The following is a 17,636-nucleotide window of genomic DNA, read 5'->3' as shown; positions in this document are numbered from 1 at the left end:
GTCCTCTCCACTAAACTGAGAGAGAGAGAGACACTGGTCTAAGATGACCCAATGAGCTTCATAGCTCACTAAGAGCTAAAACTCTGGATTTCTAAAGCCTGTGAGTCCATCTATAATGTAGAAGTAATAGAGTTCAACACCATTTTAACTTCCATGCCTCAATGCTATGGAATCTTGTGGGTTGGCAGTTTGGTGAGGTAGCAGCATCTTTTGGAAGAAAAGGCTAACCATCTGGGAAAACTACAACTCTCAAGATTCCATACCATTGAGCCAGGCAGTCAAACTGCATTCATTTTATAATATAGCTGCACCCCTAATTCAGCTCTCTCAAGCATCACAATGCGTGATATAATTTGGATTTCTGTTTTCAGCAGCTGCTGACAGGGGCTTCATTTATTGGTTATATGATTCCAAATTGGTGAGATTTGCCAGATCACTTTGAAAGCTGGACTGTGTTTCATAAGAGTGAACCAGCCAAACTGAATCTTAGAATCATAGATTATGAAAAAAAAAAAACTTCAAAGGCCATCCTGCCCAACCCCTTGCCAATGCAGGAAAACACAAAGCTCTCCTGACACTCCAGTCTCTGTTTGAAAACCTCTAGAGAAGAAGACTAAACCATGCCCCTGGGGAGCGTATTCCACTGTCAAGCAGCTCTTACCATAGGAAATTATTCTTGGTGTTTAAGTGGAATCTCTTTTCCTGTAGTTTGAATCCATTACTCTGTGTTCTAGTCTCCAGAGCAGCAAAAAAACAAGCTTGGAGAGATTTCATCTTCAAAATCAGTGTTTCAGCCTGGAACAGCAGGTATCTGTGGGAAATCCATTTGCCCGTGGGGGGTTAACTGATCCATTAAATCGTCATATCTGTAATTACTGTTTCTCCTCTTGAGCTGGAGATTCCCAACACTCATATTCATGGATACACTGCATGTGTCTTGTTATTCACAGCTGAACAACAACCAATGCATTTTGTGTGTGTCAGGAGTGACTTGAGAAACTGCAAGTTGCTTCTGGTGTGAAAGAGTTGGCCGTCTGCAAGGACATTGCCCAGGGGACGCCTGGATATTTTGATGATCAAGGGTCTGGAGAACAAGCCCTATGAGGAGCGGCTTAAGGAGCTGGGCATGTTTAGCCTGAAGAAGAGAAGGCTGAGAGGAGATATGATAGCCATGTATAAATATGTGAGAGGAAGCCACAGGGAAGAGAGAGCAAGCTTCTTTTCTGCTTCCCTGGAGACTAGGACACGGAACAATGGCTTCAAACTACAAGAGAGGAGATTCCATCTGAATATGAGGAAGAACTTCCTGACTGTGTGAACCGTTCAGCAGTGGAACTTTCTGCCCTGGAGTGTGGTGGAGGCTCCTTCTTTGGAAGCTTTTAAACAGAGGCTGGATGGCCATCTGTCAGGGGTGATTTGAATGCAATATTCCTGCTTCTTGGCACGAGGTTGGACTGGATGGCCCATGAGGTCTCTTCCAACTCTTTGATTCTATGATTCTATGATTCTATGTTTTACCATCCTTGTGAGAGGCGTCTCTCATGTGGGAGCTGAAGCTGACAGAGGGAGCTAATTTGCGCTCTCCCAGATTTTGTCGGTCTTCAGTCCTGCTGGCACAATGGTTTAACCCACTGTGGCAAGGGGGGCTCCTACCAATGCAAATATACAAACTAGTTTGTTTCTGAGGCACCACAAGAATTTTATTGCATTTGTATTGCACCGTATCCCAAGGAAGCTCTCAAAGAAACTCAGTGAAAATACCTCAACAATAATGTTCTGGCAAGTTTACATAGGGAGATTTGGTCTTTTAGATAGTTTAGACCTAAGCTGTATAGGGCTTTATAACTCATGACCAGAACTTTGAATTGTTGGGTTGTTGTAGGTTTTTTCGGGCTATATGGCCATGGTGTAGAGGCATTCTCTCCTGACATTTCACCTGCATCTATGACAAGCATTCTCAGAGCTCAGAAATAAACTGGAAGCCAATAACATTGTTTTAACAAGAGACATATATTCTCCTTGTAACTAACTACGTCAGCATTCTGAGCACAGCATTTTGAATTTGCTGAAGTTTTTGAACAGTTTGTAAGTTTCTGAACAGTTTCTAAAGGTAGCTCCACATAGAGAGCATTGCAGTAGTCCAAAAGGGATATAATCAAGGCATGTGTTACTGTATCCAAATCTCAATATTTCAGGATTTGAAGAAAGCAACACATCCTTGTTTTAAACCACAATATCATCAACATTGAACCCCTGTTCTCTTTCACGCTGAAGTTAATGTTATAAAATATGAAATGCTAGCCCTTATAATAAGTCAATGTAAGCTTGATCACTTTGTCCATATGCACGTTGAAATACAGTAAATATAAGCATATTTACACATGTAGAGGCAGGTGCATGAAAATACATATTTAGAAGCCCATAAGTCCATCTATACTTGATAATTAACACCTTTGCAATTCTATTAAAACAACAACATGAATACTTCTTCAACACATGGTCACAAATGGTCTACAACTTAAACACAAGTATGTATGTAGGCAAATAGTATCAGCAAGAAAGAACTGAAGTGTGGAATCAGTATGCAAGCATGCGGAAGATACTGAGAATCCAAAGTAAATATGATACATATTTGTTCCAGCCTGCTTGGAGTGATATCACCGATAACTTGTTGGAACACAGTATTTTTATGTAACTTTATACACAAAATATGGCAAGGCACATGGAACTCAAGCACATTGCATTCCTGAAAACAGATCAGCTTGACTTCTTTTGGTCTTTTTCCAGACAAAAACTACCTCAAATAAGTTGATAATATTTAAATGTTATCTATTTTTTTCCCTACCAGACAAGGAAACCAATCATTTGCAGCAATGGATGGTGCACCTCCACCAATCAGCGTGCAGACTGTAACCTGCACCAATCAGCACCCAGACCAGCAAAAGTCCATTCTTGAATAGCTTCCAAGTCTCTATATATCTCTCTCTGTGTATTTATTGCTTTATGTTTGATTTGCGAAGGCTTTCTCTCTGACATCCAAATTGGATCCGATGTCACTGTCCAGATTGTTCTGAAGCCATAGGAATTTCCAAGCAAATTCTGGAGTATTGCCCAACTTTGCTTACTGTGGAACTAAGTTGGGCTATGGGATTAAAGGTCCAGGTTCTAACTGGAAGTTACCATGCATGATCAGGCCTGATCGTGCATGGTAACTTGCACGATTGGGTTGAGTATTTTTTAAAAAAATTGGGTTGAGTATTTTTTTAAAAATTAATGTAGACAGACTTCACTCCTAACTAACTCTGACCTTAAGTGTAACTCTCCTTTATATCCAACCCGAACTAAAGGTACATCTACACTGTAGAATTAATCTAGTTTGACTTTACTTTAGCAGTCATGGCTCAGTGGGGAGGAATAAGAGTATATAAGATCAGGTGTCGTACTTTTATCTTGTCTTTAGCCTTATCTATCAGAGTGTTGATGGTTTCCCACACTAAAACTGCCAGGATTCCATAAATTTGAGCCATGCCAGTTAGTGACAAATGCAAGATACTCCACTTTGGCAGGAAAAATGAAATGCAAAGATACAGAATGGGGGACAATGCCTGGCTCGAGAGCAGTACGTGTGAAAAAGATCTTGGAGTCCTCGTGGACAACAAGTTAAACATGAGCCAACAATGTGATGTGGCGGCAAAAAAGCCAATGGGATTTTGGCCTGCATCAATAGGAGCATAGTGTCTAGATCTAGGGAAGTCATGCTACGCCTCGATTCCGCTTTTGTTACACCACACCTGGAATATTGTGTCCAATTTAGGGCACCACAATTCAAGAGAGATATTGACAAGCTGGAATGTGTCCAGAGGAGGGCGACTAAAATGATCAAGGGTTTGGAGAACAAGCCCTATGAGGAGCGGCTTAAGGAGCTGGGCATGTTTAGCCTGAAGAAGAGAAGGCTGAGAGGAGATATGATAGCCATGTATAAATATGTGAGAGGAAGCCACAGGGAGGAGGGAGCAAGCTTGTTTTCTGCTTCCTTGGAGACTAGGACTCAGAGCAATGGCTTCAAACTACAAGAGAGGAGATTCCATCTGAACACGAGGAAGAACTTCCTGACTGTGAGAGCCATTCAGCAGTAGAACTCTCTGCCCAGAGTGTGGTTGAGGCTCCTTCTTTGGAGGCTTTTAAACAGAGGCTGGATGGCCATCTGTCAGGGGTGATTTGAATGCAATATTCCTGCTTCTTGGCAGGGGGTTGGACTGGATGGCCCATGAGGTCTCTTCCAACTCTGATTCTATGATTCCATGATTCTATGAGTGGTCTCATATGGCATTAATTCTGCAGTGTAGATGCACCCTAATTCTCCTAGCCAAGCAAATTCCTAAGGTAAAGGTAAAGGTTTCCCCTGGACTTTAAGTCTAGTCATGTCCGGCTCTGGGGGTTGGTGCTCATCTCCATATCTAAGCCAAAGAGCTGGCATTGTACGTAGACACCTCCAAAATCATGACTATATGGAGCGCCGTTACCTTCCCATGGAAGTGGTACCTATTGATCTACTCACATCTGCATGTTTTTGAGCTACTAGGTTGGCAGAAGCTGGGACTAACAGTGAGAGCTCATGCCTCTCCCTGAATTTGAACCGCCAACCTTTCAGTCAACAAGTTCAGCAGCTCAGTGGTTTAACCTGCTGCGCCAACTTATCGAACTCCTAAACCCCATTCAATAATTTCTAATCTTCTCAGACATCCAGCCAATCACTCACCACTCCCAATTGTGTATACTCTCATTCCCTCCCAACAGATCATCACCTTATTACATTACCTCTGTTTTATATATATCGTTATATTGTATGTAATAAATGGAATAATATCCCCCACCCTGAAGGTACATAACATGACAGCAGGACCTCAAAGGGTCTCATCAGCTACCCATTCTCAAGTTACCCCAAAGGTATGTCCTTTCCTAGTGCTTTGAGTAAAGTGTGCTATAGTGTAGAATACTGGCCTAAATATTTAAGGAACTTTCAATATTATAGCGTTTCCTCCCTCTTTGTTTTCATTACTGGGGAAAATACTTTCCAGGAAGCTTTTATTCCTTTATAGCTGGGAAGCAGAATGTATTCGATCAGACAATGGCATTTTGCAAGATGAAAGTTACTCTACTCCCCTTTAAACATGCACACGCATAAATATATCTCAATTTTCGCTGAAGTCCCAGATAACTCACACCTGGCTTCCTAAGGGAGTCTCTCCCTGCAAAACAATTAAATCCCCCCTTCGTTAGTTGCGTATTGTGCCTCCAACTTGAGACAGTGTCACTGACTTAACCTTGTATAATGTTTGCAATGTTGCAGAAAGTACCGTTCTCCTGTCCCCCCCTGTTAATTTTTTTCCTCCCTTTCCCTAAGCAAATCCCCATAACAAATGAAGATACACTTGAAGACTGGATTACATAGGCTGTTAGGTTTGCATGCCAATGTTTATTTTAAATGGAGGGGGCGAGGAATACTTCTGAGAATTCAAATACTATGTCTAAAGTATTTCCAGGCTATTGCTTTGCATGTATTTGTCTTGGCACTCGCTTCCCTCCCGGCGTGGATATGGAACATTTTTTGAATGAGAGATGAATGGTGTTGAGTTAAAGCAGTTGCCTATTGATCCTGCATTTAGCATCTGTTGACTTGGATTTTGCAGTCTGAAATAATGCCTGTGTGTTGTGGGTGGGGTGTGTGTTTGTCAGTGTCTTTGTATGTTTCAACCAGAAGAGAGCTGAAAACACATTAGGAGTTGTTAATGGTTGGCCTGAAATTGGAGAATAACAGCTCTATAATTGTGAGGAATGAATGGGCCCCTGAAAAGACCAAAGACCCATTCATGCTATACAGTTTTTGCTGTTGTTGTTAACTGCCTTCAAGTTAACTTCAATTTATAATGACACAATGAATGAAAGCATTAGGCATGGGTAATAAAAATGGTTCTAAACTGTGTTCAAAAGTAGGGGGCGCTGGTGATTCGATTCTAAAGTCACTTCCAATTTTTTCTGAAAAAAAAATTCAGAACTTTCTGAAATTTCCGAATCGATTCGTTAATGGCGGACACACATGCGTAATAGGGGAAAACAGTATTGACACTGGGGAAACTTCAGAGGGTTCTCTCTCTCTCATTTTTGAGCAATCCTGATGAAACTTGCAACAGTGGCAGAAGACAACCCCCACTCCGCTCGTGTGCCCACCAGCCAAACAGGTGAGAAGGTGCCACACAGCCATGACAGAAAGAAGGGGCTGGCACTGGGTGAGCGAAGCCCACCTTGAAAAGTGCCTTCTCCTCACCCTACGCCAGGCCCAGCAAGAACAACATCCAAAAGCAGGGGAATTCCAGACAAAAATCAATCAGGGCCAACTAACACCTCCCAACAAAGGATTCCCCCAGGCAGCAACCAGCCAGGCATTGAAGCTGCAAAACCATTACATGCTAATGAAGGTGGACATTTGCAACATTTACACCTGCCTCAAGCAGAAAAGAGTTCTTTCTCCCACCCTGGACATTCCACAGATATATAAGCCTCACTTGCCTAGTTTCCAACAGACTTCACAACCACTGAGGATTCCTACCATAGATGTGGGTGAAATGCCAGGAGAGAATACTTCTGGAACATGGCCATACAGTCCATAAACTCATAGCAACTGAAACTTATCAAGGCTATAAAACAATAGTGAATTAAAATCCCCCAAAGTGTTGGGAAATAAAACAGTTTTCTATAGACATTTAAAAATAAAACAGGAAGGAAGAGTCTTCTCCAAGAAGAAGAAAAACCATTTGATTGGGTGCAGGGGCAGCTCAACCCATTACGCAAAGTAAGCCTTTGCAGTATAGTTGATTTTGCCCAGGGGCGCTCTTGAGGCGCTCTTGGGGGAAAATAGACCTTGACAAATGCGAGTTGTAGTTACCGGGATGTATAGTTCACCTACAATCAAAGAGCATTCTGAACTCCACCAATGATTGAATTGAACCAAATATGGCACACAGAACTCCCACAACGAACAGAAAACATATATATCAGTGATTGGTTGGGGGGGGGGGGCAAAATACTGTTTGCTTACCGTTGAAAATTACCTAGGGCCGCTTCTGATTGGGTGAGAATCCTTGAATTCCTGGAAGGATCTTGAGAGATAAGAAATAAAAGAACTAAGTGTTGAAAGATGGGGAAAGCTAGGTTGTATTAGGTCTTTGAACATGAAAATGTGATTAAATCAATAGTTGACTTATCATTCATCTATTGATTCAAGGTGTCTATACTAGTTGACAGGATTCCAGCAAACACTGGTTTTTTATTATTTTAAAAGAAGCTATATGTGTTTTGATCATTTGAACAGCATGAAAAAAAATATTTTTTGCCAGGTGAATAGAATATCTCCAGTTTCATTTCTTACGTCTTTAATCCCTCACTCCAGAATTCTTTATTTGGCAGGGCAAGATAATCAAATTAAGATTCAATCCTAAACACAATGAGTTTTCTCTTATGAGCAGATTTGTGTAGGATTTCAATGTACGTTTATTTTCATGCAAGCCAACTCAAGGTACGGGATTTTCCTCACCTCCTATCTCTGCAAATTTGTTTTAGCTGTATGTGAAATAAAAGACTGTATGGCAGATGAATAGACTGAATACATCTTGGAAATGACAGCCCTCAGTAAATACTTCGGGAGAATCTCGAAATTAAACCATCCAGTCTGGCTTTATTATCCTTTAAATAATGGGTGCATACAATGAAAGGAAAAAGTTGGCCAAGTTAATTAACACTTACTCAAAGGGAAGTTGGGGAGGGGGAGAGACATCGCAGTAGTCTTAGGAATGGCTTGACATTGAGATAAAGAAATAAGTCATTAATTGGTTATCTTGTTAGGCTATAGAAAGAGGGTTCCCCCCTTCTCTCTTCCCTTCCCCCAAGGTCAACATGACTTTGACAGTGACCAGAGCTATATTGCACTCTAGGATGGAAAGTGAACAAGGGAAATACAAAGGGGTGGGGGAAGAGGAGATAAGGAAATTGGATAGGTAATTATGCAAAGGTCTTGGAGGAGGGTCAGATGATTGCAAGGCGGGTCAAAGGGCAGAATGCGTAATCTGCACAGTGGCAATAATGGTGCTCCATGATGCGAGTTGTCTCTTTATGAAGTGGCATCAAAGAAAATTGAAAATGCCGATAAAGGTTGAAAGCACATGCACACACACATACACACACACACACAGAGGTTGAGCATCCTTTATCCAGAATCCCAAGATCCAAAATTGTCCACTTGGAGAGTGACACCTTTGCTTTTCTGTTAGTTCAATGTCCACACACTTTATTCCATTCAGAAAATAATTTGAGGGGAGCAATGTGGAAATACGTAGAAGCATAAAAATAACAGTAGATGTCAAAAGCTAATGTATGGTAGATTGCATTGAATATTATGTGTCTGCTGTAAAACAAACAATGTATAACCAATGCACAGAGGTGGCCCTAGGTAATTTTCAAAGGTAAGCAAACAGTATTTTGGTGCCCCCCCCCCCAACCAATCACTGATACATATTTTCTGTTTGCCGTGGGAGTTCTGTGTACCATATTTGGTTCAATTCCATCATTGGTGGAGTTCAGAATGCTCTTTGATTGTAGGTGAACTATACATCCCAGTAACTACAACTCGCATATGTCAAGGTCTATTTTCCCCCAAGAGCGCCTCAAGAGTGCCCCTGGGCAAAATCAACTATTCTGCAAATGCTTACTTTGTGTAATGGGTTGAGCCACCCCTGCCAGTGCATTGAATTATGATAATATAAATAAAATATTTTTAAAATGAAATGTAAAATTGCCTTCAGGCTATGTGTCTATAGATCCCAAATGAATTTAGTGTTTAGACTTGGGTCTCGTCTCCATGATATTTCATTGTGAACATATTTGCTAATACAGGAATTCCAAAATTTGAAGAAAAAAAATCCAAAATCCTAACTTTGTTTAATAATAATAATAATAATAATAATAATCTTTATTTATACATTGCCATCATCTCCCCGTAAGGGACTTCAGGCGGCTAACATAAGGCCAAGCCCAAAATTACAACAAAATACAAGTACAGTGAAATAAAATACAAAAAGCAAAAATACCAAAATAAATACAAAACATAACAATAAAATAAACAGTTCCAAAATGACATGATAGAGAAATAGGGTACAGTGGTATTCTTTGGTTGATGACAACATTATCCTTTGATGATCAACATGAGAAATAAAGAGGCCAGACATAGAAATTTGGGTAATATTGGGTAGGGTATTTTATTAGCATATTTATTATAACTTCTAGCAATGGTTCTCAACCTGTGGGTCCCCAGGTGTTTTGGCCTACAACTCCCAGAAATCCCAGCTGATTTACCAGCTGTTAGAATTTCTGAGAGTTGAAGGCCAAAACATCTGGGGACCCCAGGTTGAGAACCACTGCTCTAGAGGGATATTCAGCCTAGGGAAGTGAACTTAGTTTGGAATAACTGTGGCAGGAGGTCTCCTATTCAACACCCTCCAGAACTTTCCTTGGGTGAAACATCTGAGCATTAAAGGTGTGCATTTCAGAAAAAATCCCTCCTGAATTTCGTCCCATTTTCTAACATACTCCCCCTCCAATTTTCTGGAAACATTCATACTTTGTAATGAGTGATATGCCATTCTTTGGGACAGAAGCCTAATTTGTGGGAGCAATACAGCCATAGGAAGCAGTGGGGAGACTTCATGGTCTTCTCTTTAGTCTTCTCTGCGAAAGAGAGCTAGTGCCTCACCAAACAATGCATCTTAGTGTTCCATATCATTGAGCCATGGCAGTTAAAGTGATGTTCCTTCTACAGTATAGGTGCAGCTCTAGTTAAGTAGCTAGCATAGTTGACACAGAATATTACAACATTTATATCTCGCTGTATAGTAAGGAATGATGGAACATGTAATACAATAACATCTAGGAAAATGTATTTTTTCCTGGATACAAAAATCTTACTAGGCTGAACATTTCTTAAAAGTTCAGCTGACACTTTTCCATACATCATACGGGGAATTGACATTAAAAAGTTGCATTGTTTTGATTTGTAACACAAAAGACAAAATAATATATTTCAGTTTTCTGGTGAATTGTGTTTCCATCAATTTAATTTCCCTCCAAACCTACACTGTTCCCAATCATGGAGATGATATTTTACTAAAACAATGACTTCTCTTCCCTCAGTTGTAGTGTTGTTGATCAGATTTCATTTATTTTATTTTTATGGCATTAGGACATTAACATTACCCTTTGGAAATGTTTTCGCTTCTATTCCATTCCTGGATAACACACCTTCCTTGTTTTGTGTTCGGATAAGCCTGCTTCGTCAGAGATTAATGCCTTCAGATAAGGCAAGACTGTTAACCTGCAACAAACAGTAATATGAAATAAATGCAGTTGTCAAATAAACTTTGAACACAGAGCACGAGGGGTGGAAAAATCAGACTTAGCCCTGGAACAGATTACAACACTGTTGATATGACTTTTTTTTCTGGGCTTGATACATTTATCTTCTCAGCTATCACACAGGATTGAAGAGTGGAAGAGTCACCTGGAATCAGCCGGGGTGATAAAATGTAATGCACACTCCGTCAATGTCACAGGGACCAAAGCTGTTTCGAGGGAGCAGGCAGGTGTTAGAAAAGTTACTTTTTAACACTACAAGTCTTCGGGCTCCCTTAGCAAAGATGAAGGCTGATTCAGTTTAGGTTCAGTTTCCATCAGGATGGGTCTTGGAATCTCTTGCTGTCTCTGAGACTAGCTTTGGTAAAATAATTTATATCCAGGACTATGCAGTGAATGTCATTTTGCATAGGGAGCCACCTTGATGGCCTCTATTAATAGTAAAAGAAAACTCTTTGCCATTCTTCAGTTTTTTTCTTGCAACCCAACCCCATTTCTTCAGTGCAATGTCAGTTCAGGTTGTGCTTTGAGACCAAGTAGTAATTTTTTTCACCCTTTCCTTTTTTTTTTTGCCTACTCCATGTTGTATCTCAGTGGTTCTCAACCTTCCTAATGCAGTCCCTCATGTTGTGGTGACCCACAACCATAACATTGTTTTTGTTGCTACTTCATAACAGTCATTTTACTACTGTTATAAATCATAATGTAAATATCAGATAAGCAAGATGTATTGTCATTCACTGGACCAAACTGGGCACAAATACCTAATGCACCCACATGTAAGTGCTAGTGGGGTTGGGGGAGGATTGGTTTTGTAATTTGGGAGTTTTAGTTGCTGGGATTTATAGTTCACTTATAATCAAAGAGCATTCTGAACTCCACCAGCGATGGATTTGAACCTAATTTGCCACACAGAACTCCCATGACCAACGGAAAACACTGGAAGAGTTTGGTGGGTATTGACCTTGAGTTTGGGAGTTGTAGTTCACCTATATCCAGAGAGCACTATGGACTCACGCAGTGGTGGATCTGGACCAAACTTGACACAAATACTCAATATGCGCAAATGTGAACACTGGTGGAGTCTGGGGAAAATAGATCTTGACTTTTGGGAGTTGTAGTTGCTGGGATTTATAGTTCATGACAATCAAAAAACATTCTGCACTCCACCAACGATAGAATTGTCTCAAACTTCCCACATGGAATCCCCATGACCATCAGAAAATACTGTGTTTTTTGATGGTCTTTGGCGACCCCTCTGACACCCCTTCACGACCCCCTCAGGGGTCCTGACCCCCAGGTTGAGAAACACTGTTGTATCTGATGGTTGACTAGAACCCATTCATTCAATTGCTGAATAGTGAATCCACATGTACCTGATTCAGTGGTTGTACTATTGGGGACTAAATTAGAATTGCAGTTTGAAAACTGGAAAGTATTTCTGTACATTTAATGATGATATAGAAGACTGAATCTCAGGTGTTTTTGTTGTTTTCTACTTAAGAATGGGGCAACTCATCATTAATAACTAGCATGGCATAATTATAGAGCGCTATCTATATATTGGAGCCCCCGGTGGCGCAGTGGGTTAAAGCACTGAGCTGCTGAGCTTGTTGATCGAAAGGTCGCAGGTTCGATTCCGGGGAGCGGTGTGAGCTTCCGCTGTCAGCCCTAGCTTCTGCCAACCTAGCAGTTCGAAAACATGCAAATGTGACTAGATCAATAGGTACCGCTCCGGCGGGAAGGTAACAGCACTCCATGCAGTCATGCTGGCCACATGACCTTGGAAGTGTCTATGGACAACGCTGGCTCTTCGGCTTAGAAATGGAGATGAGTACCACACCCCAGAGTCAGACATGACTGGACTTAATGTCAGGGGACTACCTTTACCTTTACCTATCTATATATTGGGCATTCTTAAAATGCTGCATACTTTAAAGCTGATATGGGGATAATGCAACTCGCCTAATGCTTGGGAGATTACACTCCTCTCCCAAGCATTTTTCACTATGGATATGCTGACTAGAGATTGCTGTGAGTTGCAATTCAAAACTATCTGGAAGGCTGCATAATTCTCACACCTCTTCCACACCCAGGGCAAACTCAGTTATGTAGGCAACCTGTGAAGAGGATTTCCCCTCTTTGGTTAAAGTGTTAACAACAATAAAAAAAAGTTACCAGATTTTTTTTCTTTCTTCTTCTAGGCAACACTGCATAATGCTTAAACATTCGATTATATTGAAGATAGATAATGAAGAGGAAGAGTAATAATGAGATGGTAAAAAACCCTACTGATAATGCAATATTATAGGTGATTAATGAATTCCCTATGGTGGTAGTTTATTGTTGCTATTTCTACTACTACTACTTGCTGTTGCGTGCCTTCAGTTGCTTCTGACATTTGGAGCCCCCAAGGCAAATGAATAGTAGGGTTTTCTTGACAAGGTTTGTTCAGAGGAGGTTTGGCTTACACACACAAACAAACACATATACATATATGTGTGTGTATTAGTTGGTTGGTTTGTTTTTATTTTATTTGGAAGACACCTGTGCATGAGTTGTTTTTTTAATGTGTGGAGGTCAGTGCACAACTGATCAACACACAGTCTTCACAGAGTGAGGTTCCACTGGTGGTGTAGTTTAACACAATGGCCGTGGCTTCTAGGAGCCCCCGGTGGAGCAGTGAGTTAAACTCCTGTGCCGACAGGACTGAAGACCGACAGGTCGCAGGTTCGAATCCGGGGTGAGGTGGATGAGCTCCCTCTATCAGCTCCAGCTCCTCATGGGGGGACATGAGAGAAGCCTCCCACAAGGATGATAAAAACATCAAATCATCCAGGAGTCCCCGGGCAACATCCTTGCAGATGGCCAATTCTCTCACACCAGAAGCGACTTGCAGTTTCTCAAGTCGCTCCTGACACAACAACAACAAAAAAAACCCAACAACAACACACCCCTGGCTTCTCAGTCTGTTGCAGCCTTCTTCTGCCTTCACAGCCATTGTAACATGTACCATGTTATCTTCCACCTGCTCCGCCGTTGAGGTTTTTGGGTCTTCGGATTGTGCTTGGTCTGGAACTTCCCCCGCGGCCACTCCTGGGAGTGCACGACTCCAGTTGTTGTGCCTTCAGGTTAATTGGAACACACAAGCCCCCCCACCACAACAATGTGACAGTCCATTGAGGGGGATTGTATTAGTAATAGAGACCCAGTGTGATGAGTATTGAATATTAAACCAGGATTTTGAGTGTTCAGGATTCAAAAACCATTTGGTCATGGAAACTCACTGGGTACCCTTGGGCAAGTACCCAGTGGGTTTCCATGACCAGGTGGTATTTGAACCCTGAACATCTACTAACACACACATTTGAACCCTAAGATCTACTAACACACACACACACACACACACGTTAGTAAGACTAAACCATGAATTTGAAGAGGGGTACATGTAAGACACTCCTTATAGGCAGAAAAAGTGACATGTAGAAATACAGAATGGCTGACATCTGGCTTGAAAACAATACTTATGAAAAGGTTCTAGGGTTGTTAGCTAAAAATGTGTCAACAATGTGATGCAGCAACCCCAAAATACTATGCAAATCTGGGCTGAATAAACAGAAGTATCCCTATCATGGGTTCTAGTAATGCCATCTAATTTCTTTGTCCATACCTCAGTGATCAACAACTATCACTTGTCCAGAGAAGGGAGACTGAGATTATTAAAGTTCCGAAAATCAAAGTTTATGAGAAGGAATGACTTAGGGAGCTGGGTATGCTTAGCTTGGAAAAGACAAAACTGAAAAGTGCTGTGATGTGAAGTATAGATACCTTCTAGTCGCCTGTTAATTTAGGGTGTTCCTATGAATTTCATGGGGTTTTCTTAGGTAAGGTGTACTAAGAGTGTTTTATCAGTTCCTTCCTCTGAAATATAGCCTGCAGTATCTGATATTCATTGCCAGTTTCCCATCCAAGTACTAATAAATCCTTGATGCCCATGGTTTGTTGCTCCAGAAAATAGAACACAAACCAGATCAAATTACAAGAAAAAATATGTCAGGAAGAATTTTTATCAGTAGACTAAAGTGACTTTGAGGCAATGGAGACTTCTTCTTAGGAGGATATTAAGCAGAGATTAGATGGATAGCTTTCAGGAGTACTTTAGCTGCACCTTCTTGGATAGCAGGGGGTTGGATTGGACAGCCCTTACACAGTGGTTCTCAACCTGTGGGTCCCCAGATGTCCTAACAGATTATAATCTGGCTGGGATTTCATAGAATCATAGAATCAAAGAGTTGGAAGAGACATGGGTCATCCAGTCCAACCCCCTGCCAAGAAGCAGGAATATTGTATTCAAATCACCCCTGATAAATAGCCATCCAGCCTCTGTTTAAAAGCTTCCAAAGAAGGAGCCTCCACCACACTCCGGGGCAGAGAGTTCCACTGCTGAATGGCTCTCACAGTCAGGGAGTTCTTCCTCATGTTCAGATGGAATCTCCTTTCTTGAAGTTTGAAGCCATTGTTCCGTGTTCTAGTCTCCAGGGAATCAGAAAACAAGCTTGCTCCTTCCTCCCTGTGGCTTCCTCTCACATATTTATACATGGCTATCATATCTCCTCTCAGCCTTCTCTTCTTCAGACTAAACATGCCTAGCTCCTTAAGCCGCCCCTCATAGGGCTTGTTCTCCAGACCCTTGATCATTTTAGTCGCCTTCCTCTGGACATTTTAGTCGCCTTCCTCTGGAGCTTGTCAATATCTCTCTTGAATTGTGGTGCCCAGAATTGGACACAATATTCCAGGTGTGATCTAACCAAAGCAGAATAGAGGGGTAGCATGACTTCCCTAGATCTAGACACTATGCTCCTATTGATGCAGGCCGAAATCCCATTGGCTTTTTTTGCTGCCACATCACATTGTTGGCTCATGTTTAACTTGTTGTCCACGAGGACTCCAAGATCTTTTTCACACGTACTGCCTTCGAGCCAGGCATTGTCCCCCATCTTTGCATTTCGTTTTTTCTGCCTAAGTGGAGTATCTTGCATTTGTCCCTGTTGAACTTCATTTTGTTAGTTTTGGCCCATCTCTCTAATCTGTCAAGATCGTTTTGAATCCTGCTCCTGTCCTCTGGAGTTGTAGGCTAGAACTCCTTAATGCTATTATTCTATGATTTATAATCTGTATACTACTATAATGATTTATAGAACCATGAGGTATATGCTAGTAAATAGTTTTGATGAATTAATACAGAACTGCAAATGAATGTTGTAGTCCTGTTCTCACAACAGTGACATTTTTCTTGTTCTGACCAGGGGAGAAATTGGAAAGGTTGGACTAGTAGCTTGCATAAGCACAGCAGGTTTATTTAAGGCTTTGGTGCTCCGTTAAATAAATATGTTTCTTATTTTAACCTCTGGAGTGCCCAGGGCTTTGCAAGGTGAGGGCACTTACTGGCCTATCTGCTGGGGAATGTAGGTCATGCTCTTCCACTGATTGGAATGGGCTGGTCTCACCAGAGGAATCTGTGGGTGGGAAAGGCTTCAAAGGGCTCACTGGATTAGCTAACAGTCAAACATGAAGTTTCCAGACTTGCTGACTTGATAACTCAATCTTTTGGTCCAGTTGTCTAAATAAGGTCGCAGTAGATGTGAGGACCAGGGGTATATAAACTGGAAATGAAAGTTCATCCTCCTATGGAAATTGTGACAACCAGTTAGCAAGAGTCCAGATGGTGGCTTCCATTTTAATGAAACTGTAAGGCATCTCTGTGTTTGAAGATATCCAAATGTACTAAAATATATTTTTCGGATAGTTTCAGCATGTTGAAAAGTGATTTGAACATTTGAACTAAATCTAAGAGTAGCTTCACCATCCAACTTGATAGGTAAGTTATCAGCCGCAATGGTAGAAATCATAGATTAATATATGTATTGTGGTATTTGTGGCATTTTGCTCTAAAGAAATAGACTCCAATCCATGAAATTTTGTGCCACAATGCATTCAGCAATCTGTAATGTACTATAGGACTCTAGTCCCCTAATACAATAAAGTCACTAGATCTCATCTGTTCTTAGAAACTAAGAAGGGTCATTTCTGGATAATACTTGCACGAGAAGCTACCAATGACTACAATGTGCAATAGGCTTTATTTTAGAGAAAGGAAATGACAAAATCCCCTATGAGCAATTCTTGCTTAAGAAAACCCTATGAAATGTAAGGGGTCACCATTAGTCAACAGGTGGCTTGAAGGCAAAAACACACAGAGATTAGAGTCATTAAATCAGTTCAATTGAGGTCAGTGTTAACTATTTTAGAATGCTGCGCCCATACCTTGGGAAGTCTGATCTGGCCGCAGTGGTTCACAATCTTGTCACATCCCGAATAGATTACTGCAATGTGCTCTACGTGGGGTTGCCTTTGAAGACTGTTTGGAAACTGCAATTAGTCCAACAGGCGGCAGCTAGATTACACACCGGAGCATCATACAGGGAGCATACCACTCCCCTGTTATGTCAGCTCCACTGGCTGCCGATCCAATTGTGAGCACAATTTAAAGTGCTGGTTTTGACCCATAAAACCCTATACGGCTCTGTTCCAGTGTACCTGTCTGAACGTATCTCCTTCTACGTCCCATCTTGGAGTCTAAGATCTTCTGGGGAGGCCTTGCTCTCAGCCCCACCTTTGTCTCAAACACGCTTGGCAGGGACCAGAGACAGGGCCTTCTCGGTGTTGGCTCCTTGTCTGTGGAATTCACTGCCTGGGGAAATTAGGTCATTGTCATCCCTCCTCATCTTTAGAAAGAAGGTAAAATTGTGGATGTGGGACCAGGCCTTCGGGTAATTAGACGAAAATGACAATGTTGACAATGACTTGGAAAGAGATTATGGATAAGTTAAATTGAGTACTCGATCACAGAATTCAGCTGGATAATGGCCACCAGACTGGTAATAGTTTAGTAGATTGTAAGTATATTGTTTTAATGCTTTAATGTTTTTAACTATTATAATTATTGGTTGTTGTATTTTATTATGTGGCATCGAATTGTTGCCGATTGGAAGTCGCCCTCCCCAGAGGGTTGAGAAGTGCGGGGTACAAATGTTTGAAATAAATAAATAAATAATGCATCAATCCTGTATCTTAAATTTCTATTCTATGTCCAATTAACCAACAGCACAGAAATGTTA

The sequence above is a fragment of the Anolis sagrei genome, chromosome 5 (genome assembly GCF_037176765.1).
Source record: "Anolis sagrei isolate rAnoSag1 chromosome 5, rAnoSag1.mat, whole genome shotgun sequence".
NCBI lineage: Eukaryota > Metazoa > Chordata > Lepidosauria > Squamata > Dactyloidae > Anolis > Anolis sagrei.
Note: the sequence above shows the minus strand (reverse complement) of the source record.